The sequence below is a fragment of the Mugil cephalus genome, chromosome 17, assembly GCF_022458985.1.
Source record: "Mugil cephalus isolate CIBA_MC_2020 chromosome 17, CIBA_Mcephalus_1.1, whole genome shotgun sequence".
NCBI classification, from domain to species: Eukaryota; Metazoa; Chordata; class Actinopteri; order Mugiliformes; family Mugilidae; genus Mugil; species Mugil cephalus.
Genome location: NC_061786.1, coordinates 12,542,191 through 12,568,567, shown reverse-complemented (window position 1 = coordinate 12,568,567; position 26,377 = coordinate 12,542,191). Strand labels below are relative to the sequence as shown.

Below are 26,377 nucleotides of genomic sequence, written 5' to 3'. Positions count from 1 at the left end.
GTAAAGAAGAACAAGAAGCCCTGGAACTGATGGCATGGCCCCCCACAGAGCCCTGATCTCAACATCATCGAGTGTGTCTGGGATTATATGAAGAGACAGGAGGATTTGAGGAAGATCTGTGGTTAGTTCTCCAAGATGTTTGGAAACACTTTCCAGCCCAGTTCATTCAAAAACCTGAACTAGAAGAATTGATGCTGTCTTGAAGGCAAAGGGTGGTCACACCAAATATTCAAGTGATTTGGATTTCTCTTCTGTTCATTCACTGCATTTTTTTAATAATAAACAAGAAGCAAAATGTCTATTGTTTTAAGAGTAAAATCACTACTGCCACTGCAGAGTGAAATGAACACGAACAAAGGCAGCACCACGCTCAAGGTCACCACGCAGCTTCTTTTCAGGTCTTTCGAAAACTTCCTCCCAACACCCTTCGGCCCTCTTGAATATTTCAGTGCATATTATAGTCTGAGAGGATCATCAGATCGCGTCCCGTCTGTGCGGCCCGTTGTAATGGCTGTTAACACCCGGCGCCGTTGCTTTCTCAACTGAATTTTGTATCGCAGGTGCCACACTCGGTGTTAAAAGCTCGTGAGTGGAGAAAGAAATATTGAATCTGGGTCACTGTAATGCTCTCGTCCGTCACGCCGCTACATCTCCTCAGGCCTGAGACGCAAGGCACATTGTCAAGTATTAATGAAGAAAACGTCCCTGTAGGGCTGGTGTTTGTCAAACCAAATTACATACATTCAGTTGGAAAGGTGAGGATTAATCTTTCAAATCCCTTCTGGATGTGTAGGATGCGCCATATAGTCCCACGCTGAGAATAACCCCCCTGACGCTGACGCGAATTGGCTGAGCAGAAGCGTGGTGCTGTTATGGTATACATACTGCACGACGTAACGCTTGCAAACAAGTGAAAATGCTGACAGCAATGCAGCACCTTCCATAGCTGCAGCGGCTCGTAAATATGCACGCACTTAAACAAAAACTGGGACAGAATATATCCTAGCAGTGTGCCAGCGTCTGTTTGGTGTTTCCTTTATTGTGTTTTCCATTTTTGGCGTTTCATCAAATGAATAATTCTGACTGGCGATAAATAAGGATAAACATAACAAAGAGGCAACACTAAGTTTGCGGGAGGCTTTAAAATAATAAGAACCTGCGCGACAATAATGTCTTGCTTAGGTGGCCGTGCAACAGCGGTCCTTTGTGGGGACTTGAAACGCATGCAAATGATTCCTTCGTATTTATTATAATCACACAAACAAAAGAAGAAAAAAAAGTACAGTGTAGTCGAACCATCTCATGTAAAACATCCGAACAAACACAAGCTGCAAAAACTCCAGCCAGCCGTACGTCAGCCGCTCTGTGTTTTTCTGGCAAGGCCCGACTTTTTCGCAAACCGCTTTACGGCGATGGCGGAAGCCTTTGTCCCCGGTGGCGGCTTTTATTTGGACGCGGCGAGGAAAGAAACAAATAATAATTCTCAGTCAATTAAATGGCGTTGATAATGCAGAGACGGGCTGCTGAGAGAAAGGCATGGCAGTCCACATCCTCGCTCATTTATGGCGGGGATTTGGCGTGCCATGGGAAGGAAGCACTGGAGGTGGATGTGCAGAATTTTCCCTCTCAATTGCTCCTGCTAGTGTCTTGCTGAGATTTAAATAAGCCTAAAGATTACTTGAGGGCCTTCAAATGCAAATTTTGGTGAGTGTGCAAAGCCCCTCCTGTAAACCTCAGCCTTATCATTTGCCTCCCAGATTAGGGCCTGTCTGAGATGGGAAGCTGGCTCCAGGCCCCCCAATAAGCTTCAGGCCAGGGGCCACTCTGGAGAGAGGGCGAGAGGGAGACGGATGGTGCGGGAAGGAGCCTGCTATGGATATGTGTGCCAAGGTCAGTGGTGGCTGCACTCACAATAATCAGCAAGTATCAGGAGACTTACATCTGGGGGTTTGCTTATCTCGCTGTTTGTTTGTGTGTCTCCGCATGCTCGAGTTTTAAGCTACTTCAAACACAAACCACATGACTCCCAGTCACGAGGCCCTGAGCCAGGATCTTTGACAGATTAGGCAATAATCAATTAACAAATTAAGAAAAAGTAAGCATAAACGCCTCGTATCCCATGCATTATTGAACGCTTTGGTGCGCGGCTACAGCGTTTGGCCCAGTGTCCAACGCTTTTTTTTTTTTTTTTTTTAGGGGGATAACAGATGTTGGAAATGGCTTTGATAGGTATATTGGCTCTGAGTAAAATCCAAGCGTATTTATGGTTGGAAACATGAAAGGATCCTGGCTTGTGGATGCATTTATATTTGAATGGCACCCACTTCATTACTTAATGATTTGAAAAGGCTGTTAGGAAGCTGAGCATGAGCCAACGAACCCGTGACCCTGCTGAGTCAATGTGCTAAGCAGACACAGGCTCGGCCTCAGGCGGCTCACATCATGGAAATATGGCTCATGTGTGGAAGTGGGGAAGGTATATTAGTTGGGATAAAAATAACTTATATATGTTTCTCGCATAAGAAATAGCAAACTTGTGAGAAACTAAAGAATACTGTTTGTGAAAGCAGGAATAATCATGACATGAATGAGTAATGCGAATGCCAGCTCTGGAATTCTCCTCAGTTTTACTCGTTCAGCTCGTTGTTTGGGTTTTCCAGCCTTAATTACTCTTTTGGGTCACCCTTGTTGCTTAAAATGTTGTGTTAACTAATGCGCCACAGCTGTTTTCAAAGAAAAAGTCTGAAAAACCCCACTGTAAAGTACCAGCCCAGCATCGAACTAGGGAGGAAAAAAAAAGTGATTTAGTGGATTTCTCCACTAAACCTAAAAGGCAGAAGGTGTCACATTACCAGAAATATGACTCCAATATGCTAATCCATCTCTTTTAAATCAGGGGGTCCATGACCCCTAGGGGGTCCGTGGGGGTAGGGTTTGCAAAATCTTTGGTTGATGAGACATTTTTTATATATATATATATACATATACAAATTTAAATTTCTTTAAATGCACATTAACATGTTTGTTTTATCCACAGTCAGTGGATCTATCTATATTTGTGTTTTCTTCAAAAGGTGAATGGAAACAATGTTCACATTCAACTGAAATAATTGTAATCACACTTCTGTCTTTGTTCTTTCTGGCTCAATTTAGTTTTTATATTGTCTCATGAGCAAACACCTGTGAAACTGGCGTTCCCATAAAAACCTGCCGTTGTTTGTTGTTCGTGTGTAAGTGGCACATTTTACGTGCCCCTCTGCTTAAGAAGTAGTCGTCTCACAGAGCTACTTCTCAGCCTCATTTAATGTCATGTACAGCGCTGCAGTTTTGTTTTTGTTTTTTGTCATAAAACTAATTACAGCCAGCGACTGAGTCACAGCCGCAAATGTGAAGTGACTGCCTTGGTGCTCAGAGGTGACTGTAGCTAGAAAAGCTGTCCCCAACGCGAGAATAACACAAAAAAAAATAGCTTTTGAAACCGCAGCTTTGAGATCGTAATATGGTTTATATTTCAACGGTTTCCTGTAGACGTCAGTATGAACTAATACGCCGCTGTCTTTTCAGCTGCAATCTACCAGCTATTACTGGAACCGCAGCTTAAGGCAGTTCTGCATTGGCTTAAATGCCAAACTGTAATGGTACTGTAACTGCTCGCTGCTAAGCAGTATGACTCCAGCCGTTACACTGCTCAAGGGCACTACTGTTGCACCCCTTTAAGTGCATGCATTAACTTTCCCAGATTTTTGCTCGGCTTTTCCTCCTTCCCGGCTGCCGCTGTAGCCGTTAAGAATCTGCAAAACTATTCTCTTTACCACATACTGTATCTGGAGCGTTCAGGTCACCGAACTGCACTGCTGTCCCTCTGCGTTCTGTGTACAGTATAGCCCTTTGATTCGCCAGCCTCACTGTACCCTACATTCTGTGCATGCATCTGGCACAGTGTGTAGGCACAGCTGGCGTCAACAAGGACCTGCGCTGTCAAAAAAAGCACCAAACTCGGGTCAAGGTCACGGAGGCAAAACTTACCGATGGTGGCAGTTTTTGACTGATGCCGTGGTTGACCGCTCTCTCTGACCATAACCCCACCCGCCTCGCCGTTTCAAACACGCGTGCGCACGCACGGTTCTCCCCCTTCCCCTTTTATCCCCCTTTCCTCCACTATGTCCCCCCTTGTCATACATCCTCCCCTCCCCTCCCCTCCCTCCCACCTTCCTCCCAGGTGTTCAGAAACGACGTGGATGAGGTCGAGGACATGAGGAGCCCACCGGAGAGAGAACAGATGTCACATGCCTCTCGCGCCGCGCTGAGGGATGTATGTGTGTGTGGGGGGTTCTGTGCTGTGACAGGTAGCGTGTTGTGGTTGAAAGGTAAAGCGGGGCCCTACTCCCAAAAGGAAATTGAATGAAATGGAGGCCAATAAAGGGGGAAGGGGCGCCAGGATATAAAAAAAAAAAAATGTCTTGGATCCTGATGCCTTGCTGTCTGTTGAACTTTACAAAAGGTTGTCAGTTGAAGCTGGGATTGTAAAACACTGCATAGGGGCTAATTTAAAACTGAGCTTGGAGTAAACATCTAATAATCATTAAATAAGCAACACTGTGCATATGTAACGTTTGAAAAGATCTGATTTGAATCCACGTTGAAGTGGAAAGTTATTTGCTGCCGTTACAGCTGACAAGAAGAGGTATTTTGTCACTGCAGCGTACGCGTCTTCATTTATCATTCATGACTCGTATTGTTCTGGATTAGTGATGGAATCATTTGCGGATCAAGAGATATATTAATAACCCAAACATATGCACATACAGCCATCAATTAGAGGTTACCTTTATTAAAAAAAAAAAAGAAAGAAAGAAAGAAACGCGTGAACCCTTGAGTTGACAGCTCATTGTTACTGAAAGCGTGATTGCCGGTTAATTTAAAAGTGCCGGATGTACCCGACCAGTGTTAGCGTTACCAGTGTCATAATTACACACACTTGACCTGCTAAACGTACACCTGTGAATTAGCTCATTAGAAATCACACTGATAACAGACATGCCATGTCTTCCCGGCGCATGGAAAGTGATCCACTGCGTCCCCTGTGATACCTCCCTCTGTGATAATGTACATATTCATTATTCAGCATGGCTTGTCAGATTAACAGAATATTCCGCAGATTAGCCGACTAGCTGTCTGGCGGCCTTGTCTTTTATGTGGCGGCTGGACCACCCCGACTGAGCGTCTTAATGGCAGCGATCGCCGGTGGTGACGGAGGGGAGCGTCTTCTCATCTGCGACGAGTTTCCGGGAGGCTAGCACGGATTATGCGGGCCCCCGAAACGTTTGCGTTGGACGTTGACTTATCGTAACCGCATGCACGTGTACGTATGAATATTTACATGCCATGTTTGGCCGCAAGGGAAAAGGATTTACACCTGCAGTCAGAAGTATCTGTGAACCAGCATCTCCTATACCTTCCAGGTGCCGAAGCCTATGCATATCCTGTAGAGCTTAGGCGTTCAAAGCTACCTTCATGCTGCGGCCAGTCGGTCCTGCATGATAAGCAGACATCTTTTTCCTGCAGCGGGTCGCTTGCTGGATGATAAAGACATCAGAGCTGAAAGATGACGTCCAAGGACTGCATTCTCACAAAAAAAAAAAGAAAGAAACACGGTACTGGGAGTTAATGGGTTTATTCCCGCGTGTTTGTGCGTGCAGTAACCGAACTGTTTAATCAGAACCAGCCACTGAGGTTAGCATGACTCTGGCAGCTTTTAGTCTCTCATTTGAAGGTGACATTACTCTGAGGATGTTATGTGTGTGTGTATCCATTTTTCTTAGCGAGGCTACGACATGTGTGCGTGTTACACACATGTTGACAATTACGCCTCGGAGAGGAGAAACCAGTGGGCAGGATGGAAAGTGTATTTGAACCTACATTACATAAGTCTACAATCAGCGGTTATGGTAGTGATTCAAACTATGGTAAACATGCTGGCATGGACTAATCAGGGAATCTTTCATCTTCTAGGCTCGCAGGCAGTTTATTCATCATTCCGGCGCAGCGCTGTGTACTCGAACGTCGAGGTCTGGAGCGGTCGTGTTGAGGTATATAACCTCTGTCTGTTTGTGTGTGTGTGTGTGTGTGTGTGTGTGTGTGTGTGTGTGTGTGTGAGTGTGAGAAGGGAGGGTGAGCAAAAGCGTTCGAAAGGTGCACAAATATCTATTCCCATAAATAAGCATCACAGCCTGCAGCTTGTTTTTTTTTTTTTTTTTTTTCTCGCCACTGCAGACGAGGCAAGATCCTAATCAGCCAGTTTACTGCAACAAACTCAAACGGTTAAAATAATTAATTGCCGGATTCATTGGACGTGCCTCTATTAATGTTTTACAAGCGGATTGCCACTGATTCCTCTTTCGGGAACACTCATCTCGGCCGCGTTTGTCGGGCCCCCCTCGTGTTTAACAGTTGCCCCGTGGTCTGACTGTCCCTGCAATTGGCTGTAAGGTGCCATGCCCCCGGTCGCTGAAAAAAAAAATAAATAAATAAATAACAAAAAAAAAACGCTGCAGGGGCATCGTAAAAGTAGCCTCACAGGATATTGAAATAATGGCCGCTGTTTGCGAAAACAGGACAGCCCAGCTCAAATGATTTCCTCATGTATTTGTCCTGAGTGATCATAAAGTCTTCCGAGAAAACTCAAGTTGTCTGCGGTCTGCTAATCCAATATAGAGTGGGGCACATGGAAAAGAAACATTACCTCTAACTACCTAGTTATCTGACTGGCTCTGCCAAGCAGCCTGAATCTGCTCTGATTTTTGGCCTATCAGTCTGGAGAGTGAGGGCACAGGCAAGCAAATTAATGGTCAGGAGATTTATTTGTTTGGTGTAATAAGGACTGTAAAACAGTAAGAGCTCTGTGCAGCCTTGCAGGCCCCCCTGCCCCGTGGGTACAATCAAATGTTGCCAGTAAATCAATAGAGCTGGAAGAGGTTTTTATAACCCGAGTTTAACACCAGGCTCTAAGTGCTCCAGGTGGCAGGTCATTTGTTCATTATCCCAACTTATCACAATAAACAATGGCAACTCTGATTGGACTACTCTGCTACCACGAGAGGAAAAATTGGAGGGGAAGAAGACAAAAATCTCAGGTGGGCAAGGAGGAGCTAATAAGGAAGGCAGAAAGTGGGCAGGAGACAGGGGAGAACCGGAAGATTAACCACTGTAATTACGTACAGGAGCTCAGAGGAGGACTGGGACGGTACAGAGTAACAGATAGTGCAAGGGCTCTACAAGCTGTCAGCATGTACCGATGACTCCTCTGATGCGAGGGCTATAACCGGGCCTCCCCCCCTTCGCAGTGCCACCAACAGTCGTCAGCTTTTTAATATTGCAAGCGGAAGTGGGGCGCTCGCTTCTTCTTTTGGGAGCTTGCAAATATACGTCACACTGTAAAAAAAAAAGAAATGGGGACTCGGGGACTCATTCGGGGGTTTCGCTGTGTACAGAAACTAGATGAATTGTTGCAGTAATTTTTGTGGCCTATTTAAACATTGTTCAAGTGCGTCTAGGATTAGCCACAAAAGTGAATAAGTAGGATTGAATGGTGTGATACGGCGGCAGATCACTTGAAGACCTGTGGCGGAGATTAAAACGCGAAGCGATGAACTTGGCCTGCACGCCGTCTTCTGGCGGCTTCACCCAAAGCAACTTACAGTAATGTGAGTGCATTCTTGTGACCCCACTGGGAATTGAACTCCTAACCCTCGGCAGCCGCGTGCTTTATCCACCACTCTCAGCCACATGGCTCCGCAACTTGTAAAGGTGAGCAATGTGTTTGCTGAAGACACCGCAGCGTATAGGAACCACATGGACTATCACTGCCATGAGGCGCAGCGCAAAATCGCTCCTATCCCACTTATTCAAATTTTGTGTGCTTAATTTATGACTCCTGTACGCGAGCGTGGCAGCTGGAGTTTGTAATTATACAACGCGCTCCACTCCTTCTACGCCGCCGCCGACACGCCACTGCATAATTTACATGTCTATTAGCTCATCAATTACAGTGTAATTACTTAGATGCACAACTAGTTTTTAGCATATTATAAAGCAAGTAGTCAAATGAGTAAGTGAACAAACAAAACAAACAGGAAAACAAGGCGATCTATGGGGCAGGCAAACACGCAAATTGAGAGGCGAGATTCCTCAGCGTCTGACACGAAGTCACCCCAGTTTCTCCCACATTCTCTTCCTTGCTTTCATTCTGAGAGGGCTTCATCCTCGGCTTATCATCTGCGTCTGTTTATCCCTGATTCCACTCTTCTGCAAACCGTCTCATGATTCATTACTGTGATTAATAAGCCCATCATGTGAAACCAAAATACTGTAGTGTTGCGTCTTAAGACGCATTGTCTCTCCCATAAGCTTTTTTTCATCAAGAGATGCATAATTAAGCTGCTGTGTTCCTGCTTTTGTCTCTGTCCCTCTTTTTCGCTCGCTTTGTCTCCCCGTCTTTCACTTTTTGATGAATTAATGACGGACTGATTTTAGGAATGCATTATGCATGATAGGAATTGCTTTGTAATGGAAACAAACAGCGACACTGTTGCAGGCTGCGGTGGCAGATCTATTGACCATCAGCAGCACCTCATCCAGTATGCATTGCTTACAGAGGATAGATTTGTTTTTGTGCGGTGAATACTAAACTCGCCGCCAAAAACAAGACGCTACAAGTGCCGATGAGCCCCCTTGCAACGCGGCAGTCGTTTCACTGATCTTTCGCAGACGACCTGGGGGATGTCTGGGGCTGTGTTGTGGAAAGTTTCGCAACGTTCGCGGAGTTTCAAACGCTGCGGCTTTTAAACGACGGTGGAAATAGCCGTGGATGAAGTTAAAAGAAATAAATGGCAGAGATCCCGTTATCCACGCGCTTGGAACCTCGGTCCAAGGCTCAAAACATCTGCGCTATATATGGGTACTTGTGTTTAGGCAGGGCACAGAAGACCCTTGATATACACTTTTAATAAACAAAAGTCAAATTTCTTCGCGGCTTTTAAATTCAACCGGGCCTATACATTCGGTCAGAAACAGCCCATTCAGCGCTGAGTGCATTCATACTGCTGGTGTTTTGGCTGCTGCAGGTCATAGCGGTGATAAATCTGAGGAAGTTAGCTTTGGTAATGGACTCCAGAAGGGGTCTGGGAGTTGAGCAGTGATGAGCAATGGAAACTGTGGTCAGCGAGAGAGCAGCTGTAACCCTTAAACAGGCGCGGACAAGATGAGAGGAAGGAAACAGCCAAACGTTCTGAGGCCCAGCGATGGGTCTATTTTAGGAGAGGGTTGGAGGGGGGAGGAGGAGGGGGGAGACCTGGCCAGGCTGCAGTTGAGCAGCACATGTGGGTACGCTGCAGGCTCAGTGTCGAAGACGCAGAGAGGGTTAAGCGGGAGAAGGAGAGAGCTGGAGATGAATTTATTGTAGGGAAGCGCACCCAGGTCCAAAAACTAGTTTTTAATGTTGGGCGTGCCTTGAGAATTTGTGTGAAGGGTAAGTGGCGCTACACAAGTATAGTCCTGGATAAAGATATGTGGTAGGCCACCATTGCATAATCCTCTAGAGACATGGTTAGAAAACTAGCAATGGCAACAAAAAAAGCTATAAAGAGACAGAGAGGAAGAGGGGGGGAGCAGAGAAAATGTAGCCTGCTGCTTTTTTGTCATTAAGCTCCGTCTCTCAGGTTCTTTCCTCTCCTTTTCACCTCTGACCCCGGAATGATCCTCGATTAATGCCATTTGTTGAACACAACGGATGCTTTGTGAACGCGCGAGAGAAATGGCTGGGGTATTGATATGTATATTAGCCTCCACGGACTCGGCTTCCTCTGCAGCTCAACAAATACTTATTGACGAGCATCCGCTGCCACCGCAAGTTATTGCCTAAATAATTGATCTAATTGATCAGGCTCAGCGGAAATCAACGGAACGACCGGTTTAATAGGTGAAGATGTTTCTTGGGAATCAATACTGATTATCACTCAAAATGGGGCCGGGCCGTTATTGCGGGGTCACACACTGGATGGCCTGAGCTGTTTACATTATAATCTGCCTTTTATTTGTGTTTTGAGTTCCAGAGATTCTTTGCCATGAGGCTGAAATCCCCTCATCTGGCTTATGTCTCGACAAAGTAAATAAATGATTCGGTACCCTTGCTAGTCGGGTTGGAATGTCAAAGGTCAGGGGGGTCAGAGCTGCGCCGCAGCCAAATTAGGTTTGAGGATACCAAACGCTCAGTCCCCCCCCTCTATTTGATTATGTGCCCCAGAAACATGGACAAACAACCCGAGCACGGCTCACTGGTGTTTTTCCGCGTTGGAAAGTGGAAGGTGAAAACACGCGCGCACAGACCAAGTCAGTCCACCTTCGGCACATTACACTGAACTTTTCAGCAGACCAGTTGTGTTTTGATTGAGACCGCATGTGGTTAAAACAAATGCCGGTATTGAAGGAAAGCGGTCATATTGAGATGGTGAGGTAAAGCACTTGGCAGACCACTGCGTCTCGATGGGAACGCGGCCGCACTGCGCGTCTGTTATTGTTGAAAATTTAGGACTTCTCCTGTGCAATCTGTCATTTGTTTTCAGGGCAGTAGATATCCCACAGGGACTGGGTCTCATTTCAGACATTAAAGCGGCTTCCAAGGCTCTTGAAGTAAACAAATTAGGCTTGGTTCAGATGGCGCAAATGACAATAGTTTTCAATAATTGGAAATGATAAAGAAAGTCTTTGATATGATGGGGGCTTCGCCATGCCTAGAAAGCAGTATAAGGAGCCTGCGGTTTCACTTCACAATCTCAGTCTCATTATAAATCTTCACAGCAAAACATTTTATAATGCTGTGTTTGGCTGAATGAACGGTTATGATTTGGCACGAAACAGACACCGTGGATGGCTGACTTCAACGAGCTGCCAGCTCCTCTGTGTGCACGCTGGAGAGCGGGGAGCCAAGGAGCCTCTCTGGTGGAAATTATGAATATAAAGTCATGCATTATAGATTTGCAGGTGAATTTATTTATTCCCCTGCAAAAGTCGGAAATGTAAGCCGGCCAAATCAATGCGAGAGAGTTCATCTCTGTCCACCTAATCATTTGCTAATGGCTACTATCAATTGTCTGCCCACGGCTTCTGCATCCAACCCTTGTGCAATTAAAGTCAACAGGCACATACTGTACTGTCGGCTAAAGGTGCTTTAGCGCGGGATTCCAGGTTAATGTATTGATTATCTTCTGCATGGTAAATTGGATTTATTCCACACCATCAGTCTTGTTTATTTATTTATAACCACTCTGTAATTTATCAAAAATGATCCTTGTTGATGGGTGAAAGCATTCGCTGTCAATGTGATCAAACCTATTGTTTTTTCTTAAGTATAAGTGTCTACATGCTGTAAAAATAAAAAATCATAAAATAAATCTAAAAAAAACAATTTAGCAGACCTGAATGTTCAGTGAGTGGAGCGTATCTTGTAGGTGCTATATGGCGTGTGTGTCACACGGGCTTAACAGCAGCTTGCACTTTTTGAACATGTTACTCATTTATTTATTTGTTTGTTTGCTAGCCAGCCCTGCACCCGCATCCCCGTGCTTTCTTCAGGCGTCGACGAATACAACTCGATGCAAAAGGGAAAGGGATGCTCGCTTTTGGAGCGTTGTGATTTATTCATGGCGCCCTGGAGTCTCCCTGTCCACCGCGGACATCGTTTTAATGTTTCTGTTTCGCTGTTTTTGTCAAGACAGCGACACTGGTCCAAGCCACACCTCCAGATCACGACAGGAGAGGTGGTGGAGTGGTAGCGTGGTAGCATGCTAGCATGGTAGCGCGCTTGTGTGCGTGCATCCGCTGGGGCGGCAGCGTCTGCGAGCGTCATTGTGCGGCCTTTTGTTTTGGCAATTGATTCCTTCAGCAAGAATCCAGATAATTCAATTTTAAAAAGAGGAAGAGAGAGGCGAGAAATCTGTAAAGATTTATCCTTTTTCTCTATCCAAGCTTTGAAATATCCAAATGCATAAAATGAACAGCTACTCTCAGTATTTCATGACGGTGGTGTATTTCTGGAAGTGATCAGCACTGTTCCGACGTGCGTGACACAAGTGTGCGGACCCACACTATAAGCTGTCCCGGCATTGATGTACGCTAATGTACTCCACCTCCCCTTGAGCCGACCTGTCTGGATCATCTCATCAGAATCCCATACATCCATCCATCCACCCACCCCATCTCACGTGGCCTATCGCCATCATCATAGTCCATAATAAAAAGGGTCTTAGCCGAGCGAGGCTGTCTGATTGCTGCTGGACGGCGAGGCGGCTATTCACCATAATGTAATATTCCCCCCGCAGTCTGCACCTGTCTCACACTGACAAGCGTGCATCACCCTCTGGGGTCGGCGGGGTCTCCCATCACTGTCCAGCCACCTCGCCTGACTGACGCAAATCCTTTAGAATTGCCTGTTTTAAACTTGAGCGCGCGTCCCCTCTTGACACCTCCGGCGCGTCTGCGGATCTCTCGTAACAATATCACCTATAGAATCAATCTCCGCGCAGTATTCGAGGCCCCGTGGAAGCCATTGATCAGCACTCCGATGTCGCGGCCTTTCATAAATTGCGACCTTTTTAGTATTGGCATGCCCCATCGTTCCCGGAGACACTACGGCTCGCGGTGCTCTCCTCAGCGGGCAGAGGAGTGTGGGGCTGGGAGTCCGAAGCAAACCAGCGCGGTGTCACAGGTGTCAATACGGCTGCTCCTTATTGACAATAAGACTCCTCTGGAAGCCTGAAATGAAATCGGAGATGACAAGACCCTGACATTGATGCTGACCTTACACCTCATTGTAGAAATATGTAATTGTCAGCCCTACAGGGGAATTCATTTTTTTTTTTTTTTTATTATTATGAAGAAATAAAAGAGAAAATCCTTGGCGGGGCTATATTTTTTAAAGGGAGGCTTATGAAAAGCAACAAGATCGGCGCTGTTGTGTCACACAATAGTTATTCCCATATATTTAAAATGAGATATCCAACAGGCAGCTTTATGCGTTTTATGTGCTCGTGGGCCTTTCCAGTGACACCAGGCCTTCTTGTGCTATTCTTTCCTCCCCGATGCTCCGAGCGTTATGGGTTTTCAGGATAAGGCAGCAGTCAGAAGTACTTTAGCTTGTTAAAATTGACCATAAACAGCTCATTGTTTTAAGAGGGCCAGACACGGTCATTTGATATCGGCACTATACTGGCTTCGCGCCCCTTAGCTATTCTGTTATTTCACTCTAGTAGTACACATGGGGTTCTACAGATGAAATATCGCCAGTACAAGGCAAGCACACGCTGCTCGGGAAGGAGGTGAATACAGCCTTATTTTCCTTTTTTTTTTTTTTGTACACTCGGGGAAATGTTAAGAGTTCATACTGAAAACCCAAGGTGGATATTAATGTTGCAGCGCGTTACAACGGCTTTATTTTTGCTTTCGCTACAAGTAGTGAGTTGTTCTAAAATCCTGTGTTTGCATTTTCCTTTGAACAGATTCCCGGAAAGCAGTTGAACTTTAAACTGGCGTGCGGCAAAACCTTATCACAGAAGATAAAAGAAATCAAAATTTATTTTTAAAAAAAAAGAAAGAAAGGAAGAATAAGAATTGTTTGTTTGTGTGGATGCCCATTTATTTATTTTGTCAGAGATGAAGGAGATGGCGCTTTCAGTGCTCCCCCCTGTCTTTTTCCACAGTCCTCTCCATCCACACCCTCCCGTGTCTGCTGTGCAGCCCGTCATCGGCGCGGCTGACGGCGGTCTGATGTGCTCTCAGCGTGCTCCTTTACATGCACATGTCAGCGCAGTTGAATGAGTCACCCGAACTGACAGCAGATGGTGCTCTTCGGGTACGAGACGCCTGATCCATCCACTCAGCCCACTCTCCGTGCAATCTATCATCATTCTCCTTCTCTGTCTTCTCCCCCAAGACCACTGAGGGGATTTTGGACCACCATCCTCTGTGCCATCATTTACGTTTGCGCAGGAGAATGTCAGCCCGCTCAGCCTTGGGCTTTTTATCCAGGGAGCTGACGGCAGCGCGTCGACGTGCAGTTTAGACAGGGATCCATGGGGCACCTCTTAATGATGTGGTTCAGTGATAAACCTGGGAAGACTGACTGACTGACTGACTGAAAATTGGCTTGGTGTGGTAGGAAAGGCAAAAACGAGGGAAAAAAAAAAGAGGACAGCACAGACAGACAGAGTGGGGTCACGGAAGTTTAATCATTTAAATTTTAAAACTTCTCCAAATGTAAGTGTAAGAAAAATGGTCTCAGAGTGAGAGGAGGATAACTACAAGAACATTAAATAAAAACGGAAACCCTATTGATCAGTATACATTAGTCATATTAAGAGTCTGACACAAGAGTGTCTATAATTTTACAGCAAAGCTATAATGAATCCATTCGGGAACCTGATATACAGTGTCCAGGATTTAGTTGTCCACAAGCCCTCTGACCCATCCCTGCAATGCAAATGTTTTAATATGCCAGAGTGTTGCTGTGATCCAATCAGGGTATATTGCAGTGATTAGATTAAAATCCGATTTTTCCGTCAACTCAGCAAAGCTGTATCGGTAGTCAATTAAGATCTGTCATAATGTGATGGAGGACAGTTTGAAATGATCCCTTGCTCTGCTAAATGTATGACAGGCTACTACTAAAAGGGTCAGTGCGGTGACCTTGATTCACCAGAGGCTTTAAATACACAATCTGCTGGTTTCAGCATATGTAATATTTCTTACAGTCTCCAAGTGAAACGTCAATGAAGTGTGTCTGCAGGCGCCCGCGCAGACAGTCCTTTATACGTTTCCCATTTTCCCACACAATAGAAATCAATGCGCGAGTAATTCACATATTCATTAAGAAAATACGTCCACAGTTCTAAACCTGTTCGTAAATTAGCTGACAGATTATTCCCCCTCACATTACTGCTTTGGCTGAGCGACGTGCGGTGGAATTCAGCCATGGACACTTTTTTTTTCCCCCTTCTTCTTTCACTTGGCTAATAGTCGTACTTAATACTCATCAATCATAACGGTCAGAAGATATTGATTGCCGGCTAGATTAAATCAGAGTTATTCCACTGCAATAGCTATTACAAAGTACAGCTATTACAGTGAAACAGCTCTTGATTTACTTTGAGAGAGGATCTGTAGCCTTGTTGTTTGTACTGACTCGTGTGTGTGTGTGTGTGTGTGTGTGTTCAAGGGTGCTTGTGTATGCAGCCCTGTGATGTGTGCAGTTCAGTGCAGCTGATTCCATCATTACGCAGCGTTCGGGAAATACATTATCCCCTGCATGTCTCTGCAGTTATTAGAAAATAACTATGCAAAAAAAAAAAAAAATGTATCTGCTTAGTGGTGTATTTCTGAGGGATGGTGTGAGGCGGATGATGCACTGTATGACTACATCTCTGCATAATCCCAATGACCTATGAGTGAGTGCGTTAGAAATGATGTCACCAGAAATGCTCATTACTAAGAGAGCCCTAACACCTGGGAGCCTGCTAATTCCGCGTGATGCTAATAAACACTGCTCGGCGCCGCGAACACTCAGCGGCCTCCACAACTTGATCTCACACGAACTGGCAGCGAAGAGTAACACTCTGGCTGGCGGAGTGCTCGTCTCCGTTTGACCTCCGCTGGCTCCGCGGCCGGGGAGTTACGAGAGCCCTGGCGAGCGGCAGCGGGCCTGTCCTTTCCGTGCCGCAGTTGTCCGAGCTAAAACGGCTTCAGACAGGTGCTGCGGAGCGCGCCTCGGCGCACCGGAACAGCTGGGGCCGGTCATCTGTGCTCGCTGGAGATGACATCACCTGACAAGTGTTCATCTGACTCATCTCCTGCGCCTCTGGCTTCGTCTGGGGCCCCCGACACGTGCTTCCGCGAGGTGGTGGGACGTGGCCCGCGGCTGCAGGTGCCAGTTCCTACAATGCTGCAAGTCTGCGCCGAGGTTAGAAAAAAAAAAAAAAAAAGTTGACGCGAGAGGGCGGAGGCAGGTGATGCGGTGTCACTCGCCATCACAGTTTGACAGGCGCGACGCTTTGCTTCAGTGCATCAGCAGCCCTTTAATATCTGAGAGGAGAATGCCCCACTCGATGTGCCGTATATTAAGGCGCTTAGAAGGGAAATAAGATGGACACAAAGGGCAATTAAACTAGAGGAGTTGAGAGTAAGAACAAGGCTATTCCACTTTAGTGTGTGGGGCTGTGAATCAGGGAAGGTCCATCCCTGCCTAGGACATAAAACGGTGATCTCTATAATTACCCGGCATAAAAATCCACAGTATAATATTCTCACCCCGGAATTATACAGGACTGGAGTCGTATGATCCTCTGGAGGTGACTGTCTCGTGCTGTGTCAAGGGGAGAAGACGGAGATAATGCAAATCTACGGTCTCCTTTGTAGGTTCCTGAAAAAAAGCAATCAATTAATTTGGTAATTTATGTATTTCACTAGAAGGTGAACTGAATGGAATATATGATTGGTCATTAAGCTGTCTGAGGCATCATTCTTATTTTTTATTTTATTTTTTTGATGGCTCTGCATGCTCTGAATGTCTGAAGGATTTTTTTTTTTTTTTTTTGTCTTCTGTTGCGCCTCTTTGTGATTTATCAAGGATACATTAGAGGCTTCCGAGGTGAAATGAAAGGATTTGACGTCAACTCGCTCTATAATCCCAACACGTGCTGCCTAAAACAGAATTACCAGGTTAGCTCCAACAGAAGTAAATATGCACGGAGATGCGTGTGTTAAATGTGTGTGTGTTTATGAGCAGGACGGTGACTGCTACTGTGATCGTGCTTTTGGTGACGATGACGCTGGCCCGTAAAATGGATTTAAAAAAAAAAAACAGTCCAGTCGCACCGGTTCCTTAGCCTTTCTTCTCCACGGTGCATCTGATAAGTGTGTACTGCTGCCGCGCAAACAGCATTACATCATCTCGCTGCTTCCCGGCAAAGTGAGCTGAGGCGCGATGAGATCAGAGCCCCCTTGTTATCCCAGTAGCGGAGCAGACTGCTGCAGGACCCACAGCAGGGAGGGAGGGGGGGAATATGGAAGATGCTGTCTCACCCACACAACCTTCTCCCCCTGCCTCCAAAAAACAAACAAATAAATAAATAAATAAACAACAGAGCTCCGTTGCAGGTTCACCCACAGGTGAAGTCTCTATTTCAGGTGTGCCGAGAAAATCTGCGGAAGCCCCTTTAATGCGCGCAAACACACGGCGAGGCGCGAACATGCGCAGACACTTGGAAACTCGCAAAACCCGGAAAAAAAAAAGAAAAAAAAACCCCGTCTGTGTTTGCCGTGTGATCACAGAGCATACAAATCATTTTCTAGATCAAAGACTCCTCGTGGCTTAGAGAGCTTATTATATCTCTCGGAATTACTGCTGCAAACATAAATCCAGACAGAACAGTTTCATTTAATAGTTAGATTTACTTTGCCGCGTAACAAAAGCAGATCTCGGCCTCCTAGCTGCAGCGGAGATGCGGCTTCGGATCAGACGTGTGCAAGTCTGGGTGCCGGCCTGTGTCCTTCCCCCCGTGGGCTGCCGAGTCCTCAGTTGCCATTAGGGATTCAGTCATATGAAGATGAATGGACGGATGAGCTGATTCTTGTGACCCTCAGTGACTCCTGCGCCGGCTACGGTTGCACAAGTCCCCGCCCTCCGACCGTCCTCCCCACACACACGCGCACACCCCTGCTCCCACCCGGGTTATCCTGTCTGTGACAACGTAATGATGACAAAGACTAACCAGTAAACAGCAGCATCCCCAACCACAGAGGACCCCCTTTATGGGGCAATGAAAGTGAGGGATGAAGCATGGTTGTCATCCAGTGTAGCCCCAGCAAATCACCAGACAACGGCGAAACAGCCGGGCGGCGGAGTGGAGACGGCTGCGCCGGCGCTGGCATTGAGTTGAGCTGTTTGTCAACAATCAGTCGATCTGTCAGTGTAATGCGGCGCAACAAATCAGCTCCGTCACTGCTCTCTGCCTGTGGCCAAGCGCTGGAGTAAAGGAAAAAAAAAGAAAAGAAAAAAGAAAGCACAGTGTCACGGCTGCCGCGAGCCGTAACAGAATCTACTCGCACACACCTTGCTCTTACTAATGAGGGACTTATCCCGAATTTAAGTGGCGTCAGATTCACAGACTAAAGCAGTTTTCCACTTGGAAATGCCACATTAGAGCCTTGTTAAGTCAAACGCAACGTGGATAAATTTGTTTTGCTCAACATTTTACATCCCGAGAACCTGCGCCTTAGACCTTTAGATCTTGTAAACGAAAAACTCTCCAAAGTGGTTACATTTGCAGCCTGACAACTTGTAGATAACTCTTCAAAAAGCAGCTTGTTTTTTCTTTTTCTTTTTTTTCCTCCTCGCTCCCTAGTAGCCCGAGCGCTGATGCCTACTTGCTCCCTTTTGCTCCCCGTCCCGTGCCAAGTTTCGGCAGCTGTGACAACACAAGGACCCGAGACTTAAGAAGATATATTGTTGTTCGACAAAAAGCTGCCAGGCATGCTGCCATTCAAGCGCCGCTTCAGACCAGATTAACATGTTGCTAGCACTCTGACAAGTACTTAACTTATGTATATACTTATCTGTTACATGCAAAAGGAGCAGGGGACACTACAATAACCTCATGCAGACTGGCTGGCATGTCCACCTCGCGCTTAATGCCGCGCGTGCGCGCACCTACACACATCCCATGCACATGGAATCAGTGCCCAGACGTCGCGGCCACGCTTGCAGTTGTCCCTTTTCAGTGCTTTTGCCATTGTTGAATGAGGCGCCATTGTGCAGCCAAAAAGGATTAGAAAGCAAGGAATAAAGAGCAAGCTGCACACATTTTGAAACTTCTTTAAGATGCTGCCCACAGCGATACAATACCGGTATTGCAAGTGCACAATGCGAGTGTGAGCTCTTTGGGTCGGGGGGGGGGGCAGAGATGTAATCCCTCAGGTCACTGCTTACGCACGGTAACACATTCTTAAACACACACACAGCCATGTGTTTTGCAGCGCGGATGTATGTGCGCGTGATTAAATCCGTATTGTCAAGAGCGGGGTGGCACATAGTTATCAATATTAATCATCAGTCGAGCATATGGTCCTCAATCACTGCTTGATTAATCAATATATTGACATTATCACACCTGCGCAAGATAAATCACCCATGAACATGAGCTTGTTGTGCAGTTCATTCAATATACATGAGGGGATCATTCAAGAAGTAACATCCCCGTGGTACAGCTGAGGACGGCCTGAAGGTGATGCAGCATGTGTGTGTGTGTGTGTGTGTGTTCTCCCGCCAGAGACATGCGCAGGTGGGGGGGTGGGGGGGCGCGCGCAAACATACGGCGGAGGAGTCGGCGCGCGGAAACGCGTGTTCCACTCTGATGACATCACCGTCTTGGCTAGGTAGCTGGGGCATTTTCCATAGGCTGTCCTCTGTTGCTGTGGAGCGGCCTCTGCCAATCCCCTCCCCTCCCTCCCTAATGTATACAACGCCGGCTCCATGAATGATCCGTGACATCGCTTCCTTGGGCTGATCCAAAGACAACATCATGCGACCGTTCACAACTCTCTATCACGCCCCCACCCCCATCGGCACCTTTTTTTTTTTTTTTTTTTTTAGCTTTGGAATGGCCTGATGCGAGCCGTTCACGGCTGTTTGTCGCATACTGCGTGAGCTGAAAGGCGCGCGGGCCTCGCGGGGGTCCTGATATGACAGCCCATCATGTCTCTGCATTTATGTTAAGTAAGCAATTCAGCTTAACTCAGCCTCCTGGTCTCGGCTCGCACGTATAGGAAAGGTGTTTCGCATGTCAATTTGTTTTGGGGTCTTAAGCATGATACAGTGAACGCTAAACGCAGCAGCCCGGAAAGAAATTGACCAGCTTTGTATACAGTCTGTGATTTAATACTGAGTGGAGCTCATAGGAAAATCCAGGCAGAGAACTGCTGACAACACTGTCTATTAGTCTGGGCTCTCTGCAGTCCATGCACAATACATGAAGTGTGCATGCTATAAATCCTTGCCTGTTTTGCTCGATACCCATACCTGACACTGAAGCTGAAGATCTATACCTGTCTTGAAATGTCTCTCTATCCCCCTTGTCTCAATAGCTGTGTCCCTTGGTAGACATTTAAAGAGGCGTGGGCAGCTAAAGCATTCTTTCTCTGGGGCTTTCGGAGAAGAAAGAGTTCAAGAGGTCAGAGATATGTGTTATTTTCCCACCGGTGCAACGCTCAGGATGTGTCAGAGCCATGTGTCAGGGAATGACAGCGAAAAGAAAGACGGCAAGAGAGGTAGATCTGGCAGACAAAGGCCAGACTTCACAGCAAAAGCTTGAGATCAATGGATCGGAAGGCTACGCACCCCGCGCGCGCAAACAAGTGCGCGCACGCGCGCGGCCCAACACACAGGCACGGCGCCGCAGTTAGACGCTGAGATTGACCTATCTGAAGCCCGTCAAAAAGACTTGAGAAAGACACACAGACAAACGCGTTAAAAGACAGACGGAAACACACACACACGCAAAAAAAAAAAAAAAACACTTCCACCTCCGTTCCTCGCTGAGTACATTGAGGGTGCACCTCAGCGATCCCCCTCCCTAAGCTTGTCATTTTGACGAATGGATGTGGGTAACTGTCAATTAAAATGAAATCCCATCTGTGGAGTGGAATAAGGAGGACACATTCAATGAAATACCCACACAGACACACACACACACACAAACACAAACCAGAGACCAGACTGAGCTTCTGCCCAGACATGGGTTGATCCACACGCTGGGCTTCATACGCGCAATACATCAAACAGACAACATTATCACTGACTACACCTCAGAAAACTTCAACATGATTAATTATAATTAATTAGCGAAATGCTACGTGTTGGCTAATTTATCATATTTGCATTATTCAGAATCCATCATCAAAATGTAGCCAGCAGCATGCAGCCTGTTATTTATTTATTTCTTTTTTTCAGTTTTCCCACAAAGTGCTAAATCAGCAAGTTTGCAATTTGTGCATTTTCACTCTGTCCCCAGAGATGACTCCAGACAGTCGTTGGTAAACAATTTAGTTTCAGCCTTTGTGGATTTCCAACTAAATTACTTGCGTGCTAAATGAATCTGTTTTTGTGGTTTTGCGACTAATTCGTTTTAAAGCACATTTGTCGGTTAAACTGATCTCTGATCGGCGTCTTCTAACCTTGCTCTGTGCCCTTTTAATGGAGTACAGCATTAACATACCGGCATGAGATACCAAAAAAAAAGAAAGAAAATAGTCACAATAACTAAAATGTTTAAATATTTATTTTATATAGCATTTTTTTTGGGAAATAAACCGGTAAGCTGTTTAAAGTGGAACTTAATGACAACCATACATTACTAATGACCTCGGCCGAGCCTCCAGCCAATCCTCTTTATGCAAAATCATCACTATATGATTGAGATCAAAAGTGGTGGTGAAAGTCAGCGTGCAAGCCTCATTACCTCAATTAATGACAATTCTTATTGCATAAGCAAAACTCATCTGAGGATAGAAGTCAATACCTTTGTCATGGTTATGATAATGGCTTTAAATGCTCATCAGTAGTGATACGCACAGAGAGAGAACTTTGGAGCTTGACACTGAAGGACATCAATGCTGCAATATAGGTAATTAAAATGAGTGCGCCTCAGCCACTGCAATTAAACAGGGAAAAGTGTGTCAGTGCCTGTGTATGATTTGTGCCATTAATTTTCATTACCAAGTGTTTATTAACCTTTTTATCTTGCGTAGTCCTGACGGTAGCCCGCTCTGCGTATATCACGGCCGCGTGTTTGTGCGCCTCCTGGTATTTTCTATTTTTTTTCCCGCCTCCTGCAGAATGTAGCCACCATGGGAAATTTCATGCGCAGTCCGGGGAACTGTAAATGCTCGTGTTTTTAATACACAGCGCATTCATCAGCGGCAGGAAGCTGTGCGGCATTAGCAGGCGGTCCAATGAAGGAAATATTATGGCTCGTAATTAAATTTGAAATTAAGTGATATTTCATCTCTTCTCATTAATTAGAAAAGAGGTCTTCCTGCGATATAATTATTTATTTCGAGCGCGGGGAGAGGACAACCATGATCCTCTGGGCGATGTCAGGTATTATTCCGCTTTGGGTGAAGGCGGTGGTCTGGTTCAATTTTAGAAGCTCGTCATTAAGTCGTCTTTTAGGTTTTCCGAGTTCATGCCGGCTTGATACCTCGTCCAGGGAGGTGCATAATGGGTATTAACCAACATCTATCTGCTAATAACAAAGGTGTGATCCTGTTTGTGTAGAGTGCAGGACGAAAACACAACTGAAAGGGATCTGTGAGATGGAACTCGTATTAATCAGGCCGTAATGACATTACACCACTTCCTTTTTGTGCATCTCGGGCTGATCCCTATCGAAGCTTAAAGCACCAATCTCTGTTAAAGATGCATTGAGGTATGGATAGTGGCTGGTAAGGGCTTAAGAACACAATCTTTCATTCTGGCCCCATACGTTCTCAATAATGTCAAGAGGGGATCTGGAGAATAAATACCTTTGCCCAGATACATGGATACCAATGCCACCCCAGTCACCTGGTCTTAACTTTGATCAGTAATTTTCTAGTAACGAGATTTCTCTGATTTCATTAAATAGTCATTTCGCACCTGGAAGCCCAAGGCTTTGCTGAGAGATCAATGATCTAATCACGTTACCGTTAAGCCAATTGGCTTGAAAGTCCTTTGTGATATCCCTTTACTGTTTTAATGACTTAGTTCAGATTAAACAGGTTTTAGGAGCCAGGGATTAAGGGACACGGCCATTGGGGTGGAAAAGGCTTTTTCTGATGCATAATTTATTGCAAAGAAAGGGAAAGGATTAACCATGGCCGTGTGCCCGCCACTCAGCATCCACCGGTCAGTGATTAGAACGGAGGCCCCAGGACAGGAGAGACATCACTGAAATTAAAGGATTTGTTTTTCCTCTCCTTCTTCAGAGACAAATGGGAAATGACGTTCACGCCAGTGACGGAGTGGCCTCGGAGTCACCGCTTTCAGGTTTGTGACTCACCACTTTTTCTTCGAAGAGCAGCAACTGGTGCAACCCCCGCAATGAGTCAAACGCTGACAACGAGTCACTGACTGTGCGTAGTAGTGGGTGATGAGTGCCTGACTCACTGAGAAATCCACAACATCTCACTGCACAATTAGCGTGTTGCTAGTCACATCACCTTCTTACCTGGTGGCTGCCTGAGGTCCACCGGTTTTAACTGAAAATAAAATAGCTTTGTGATATCCTTACATTTTGAGTTCGATTTTTAAATGCAAGAGGCGAAAATGTTAAAACAGACACAATCTAAAGTGTCAAACTCATTTTAGTTCAGCTCAATTAGATCTGAGGGGGGCCGGGCCAGTAACAGAATAGCATAAAAAGCTATGAAGACAACCTTCCCTTCTTCTTCTTCTTCTTTCCTTTTACTTGTCATTTTCATGTTCCTCCTTCTCCTGCTTCTCCTCATCCTCATTTCTGTCTTTCACTTTCCCTCATCTAGGGTCAGAGCTTCAGGGGTGTTTCTGTGGCAAACTACTGTCTATCATTTAGCTAGAAAAATAAAGAAAATAAATTCTTTTCCTTCTACTATTGTGCTGAGTATTGTATTTTCTGTTCTTATTTTGGGGCTGCTGGGAAATGGGCTGGACGTGCCTGTGATTCTTTTTCCTTTTCCTTTTCTTCTGTCTTTACAAATTCTATCCAGGGGCCAGATTGGACCCTCTGGTGGGTCACTTGTGGCCCGCGGGCCGCATATTTAACACCCCTGGTCTAAAGAATAAACTTCTTTAGACCAGGTATTTACTATTTATTGAGTCCTACAGAAGTCTCCTATCTGGTGATGTTCGATGCCTCTAATTTCCTTTCCGATCCGATACTGAATAAAATTCGGGATGGTATTAGCGATACCGATCCGATACTTTGTGCAAATACACCCTTATGTGTCTGGTAGAGCTAAAAAAAAAAAAAAGCCATCCCAAAATCAAAGCTTCACAAAGAATACAAGGCATCAGAGTAATTTAGTTATTTATAGTTATTAAACTTGGAGGTATATTGAGGTAGAGGCCTAAGCTAACAGAACATCAGAAAAACACAATCGTACAAAACATATGAAAATGCTGCTTCTAACACCAAAACAAAGAGAATACATAAAATAATAAGACCATTGAAATAAATCATTGTTTAATTATTGAGATCTGTTATAAAAATGAAAAGTTGCATCTTCATTCTGACTCTGTGCTCTCCATTTCTGTACTCACCATAAACGCCTTGAATGTTGTAGTTTAACAGGGTTTGTTGTGTTGCCAAGTAGTTTAGTTACTTACCATTGTGTTCCTGTTAGTTATATACATTAGTATGAAAGGTATCAATTTTCTTTATTTGAGTATAGATTTTAGAACATAAAGATCTGGTGTCGTAGGTATCGATTTTTCAGCATCGATCCGCGTGTGACTACTCCTATCTAAGGGCCGCTTCACTCACAGATGAAGAGTGCGCACGTTGGCCTTCTGGCAACACGCCTTTTCCTCCCCGAACTACCTCGCAAGCGGCTGGCGCTGAGAAAACATGTAAATAAACATAATGAAACAGCGGCGAGTCACAGCTGCCAGTGAAAAGGAATAATTCTGTTGGCATGAGCCTCACGCCCGTAGCTTTGTGAAGGTCCTAAAAAGTTAATTACGAATATGAGACATGTGGTTGAGCACTTTCCAAAACATATTCTTCGCCCGCTCCCTCTCTCCTCCACGGCTTTCCTGGCTGCTTTCTTCGAGCCCCGTTTTATTTCCGCGTCGCTGTAATCTTCCTCGGGCTCCTCAATTATGTGTCCACGGGCAGGAGGAGCCATTTGCTTCTGCTTGAATACAATGAATAGCAATAACGGTGCTTCAAAAACACATTACAAAACACAATTAGAGCAGACACTGCTGCTTTAACATGCACGGCTACTATCTCATAGCTATATAAACACATATTTAGTTTTAAATTAAGTTTATTCTCCATCTCTGCTATTGCCGTTTTTTTTTTCTTCTCTCATTCTGCCATAAAAAGAGCGGGTTTTCCTCTTAAGAGTTAAAGTGCGTAACTGGCTGGTAACTGGCTATGGGGAAGTAAAATATGATTGAAAAAAAAAAGACAGTGGGATGTTTTAACAGTGCATTTTTGTGCACTTGCCGTTTGTAGATGAACTGCCATCCTGATGGCCCGAGGAAACCAAAGCTGAGTTTTTTTTATTGGTTCACCTGGTGCCTATAAAAGCCACTGGTAGGCCTTTACTGTGTCAGTGACAAATGGCTGATTCACCATGCACTGAGTAATCCAATGCGAGCGAGAGAGTGAGCGAGGAGGCCCGAGAGCTTCATCTCCTCCACCTTTCTCCAGTAAAACACTCCAAACACAGCCCCTGGCTGTGCAGGAAGTGCGGCTATGAGTAAACACTCCTGATAGTCCTCTCGCTTTGCCTGACTGTGTGGGAGAGATGAAGCAAGGATTGGAAACGAAACATCTTTCGAAAAGAGTGCTACAATAATTACACGTTTGGCAGTTCACACGGCCATTTTACATGTCATGCTTAAAAATAACAAAGCTGAATAAGAAGAATGGCCTGTTGAGAGCTTGCATCGAGATCCGATCTCTGCTATCCGATCGCAAGTGACCTAATTTGGGTTACGTGTGTTCAGACCTGGCACTGAACAGATCCGATCTCAGTTTTGCGCTCTATATGCAAATAAAGCCCAACATCATCTGGGGCCCAGTAGAATATTTTAACAGCTGATGTCTCTAATGGATCTCTACCGCTGTTCCAGAGTTGAGAGCAGTGCTCTGTTATGTGTGTGCATCATGACTTTGGCTCACGGGTTATTATTTATTGAGCGCTGCTCTGACGTTTGTTAGACCTGCACAAAACCCTGGAAGTTTCAAATCGGTAAGTGAGGAAATATTTAACTTTAAAGTCCTCATTCATCAACATGACTGCATCAGTCATTAACACAGAATCACACTCATGTACTCATTAAATACATTTATGAAATCTTACTTAGATTTTATTTTTTCAGTCAGTCAACAAGGGCAGATCATTTTAAAAGGCTCATATTGCTAATTACTTTTCAGGCAGTCACTTGTTTTTTTCCGAATGAACTTCCAAATGTGTTCACCAAATCCAGTTCCTTGTGGTATTTGAAGTATTGTCGTTATCGATGGACAAAATTCAAAGTGTGCCTGAACACTGGGAAGTTGCGCTTTCTGGAAAGAAATTAGAA

At 45.3% G+C, this 26,377-nt stretch overlaps 2 long non-coding RNA genes across 2 annotated transcripts; one reads left to right on the top strand and one right to left on the bottom strand.

Moving 5' to 3' along the window:
- The first annotated feature begins 6,010 nt into the window (after nt 1-6,010).
- Nucleotides 6,011-23,373, top strand: LOC125023920. Its single transcript, XR_007114676.1, has 2 exons — nt 6,011-6,089; nt 23,068-23,373. It is a non-coding gene; the product is annotated as an uncharacterized LOC125023920 (long non-coding RNA).
- Nucleotides 14,258-16,583, bottom strand: LOC125023921. Its single transcript, XR_007114677.1, has 2 exons — nt 16,354-16,583; nt 14,258-15,996 (listed from the first exon to the last, which is right to left on the bottom strand). It is a non-coding gene; the product is annotated as an uncharacterized LOC125023921 (long non-coding RNA).
- Nucleotides 23,374-26,377: the final 3,004 nt, after the last annotated feature.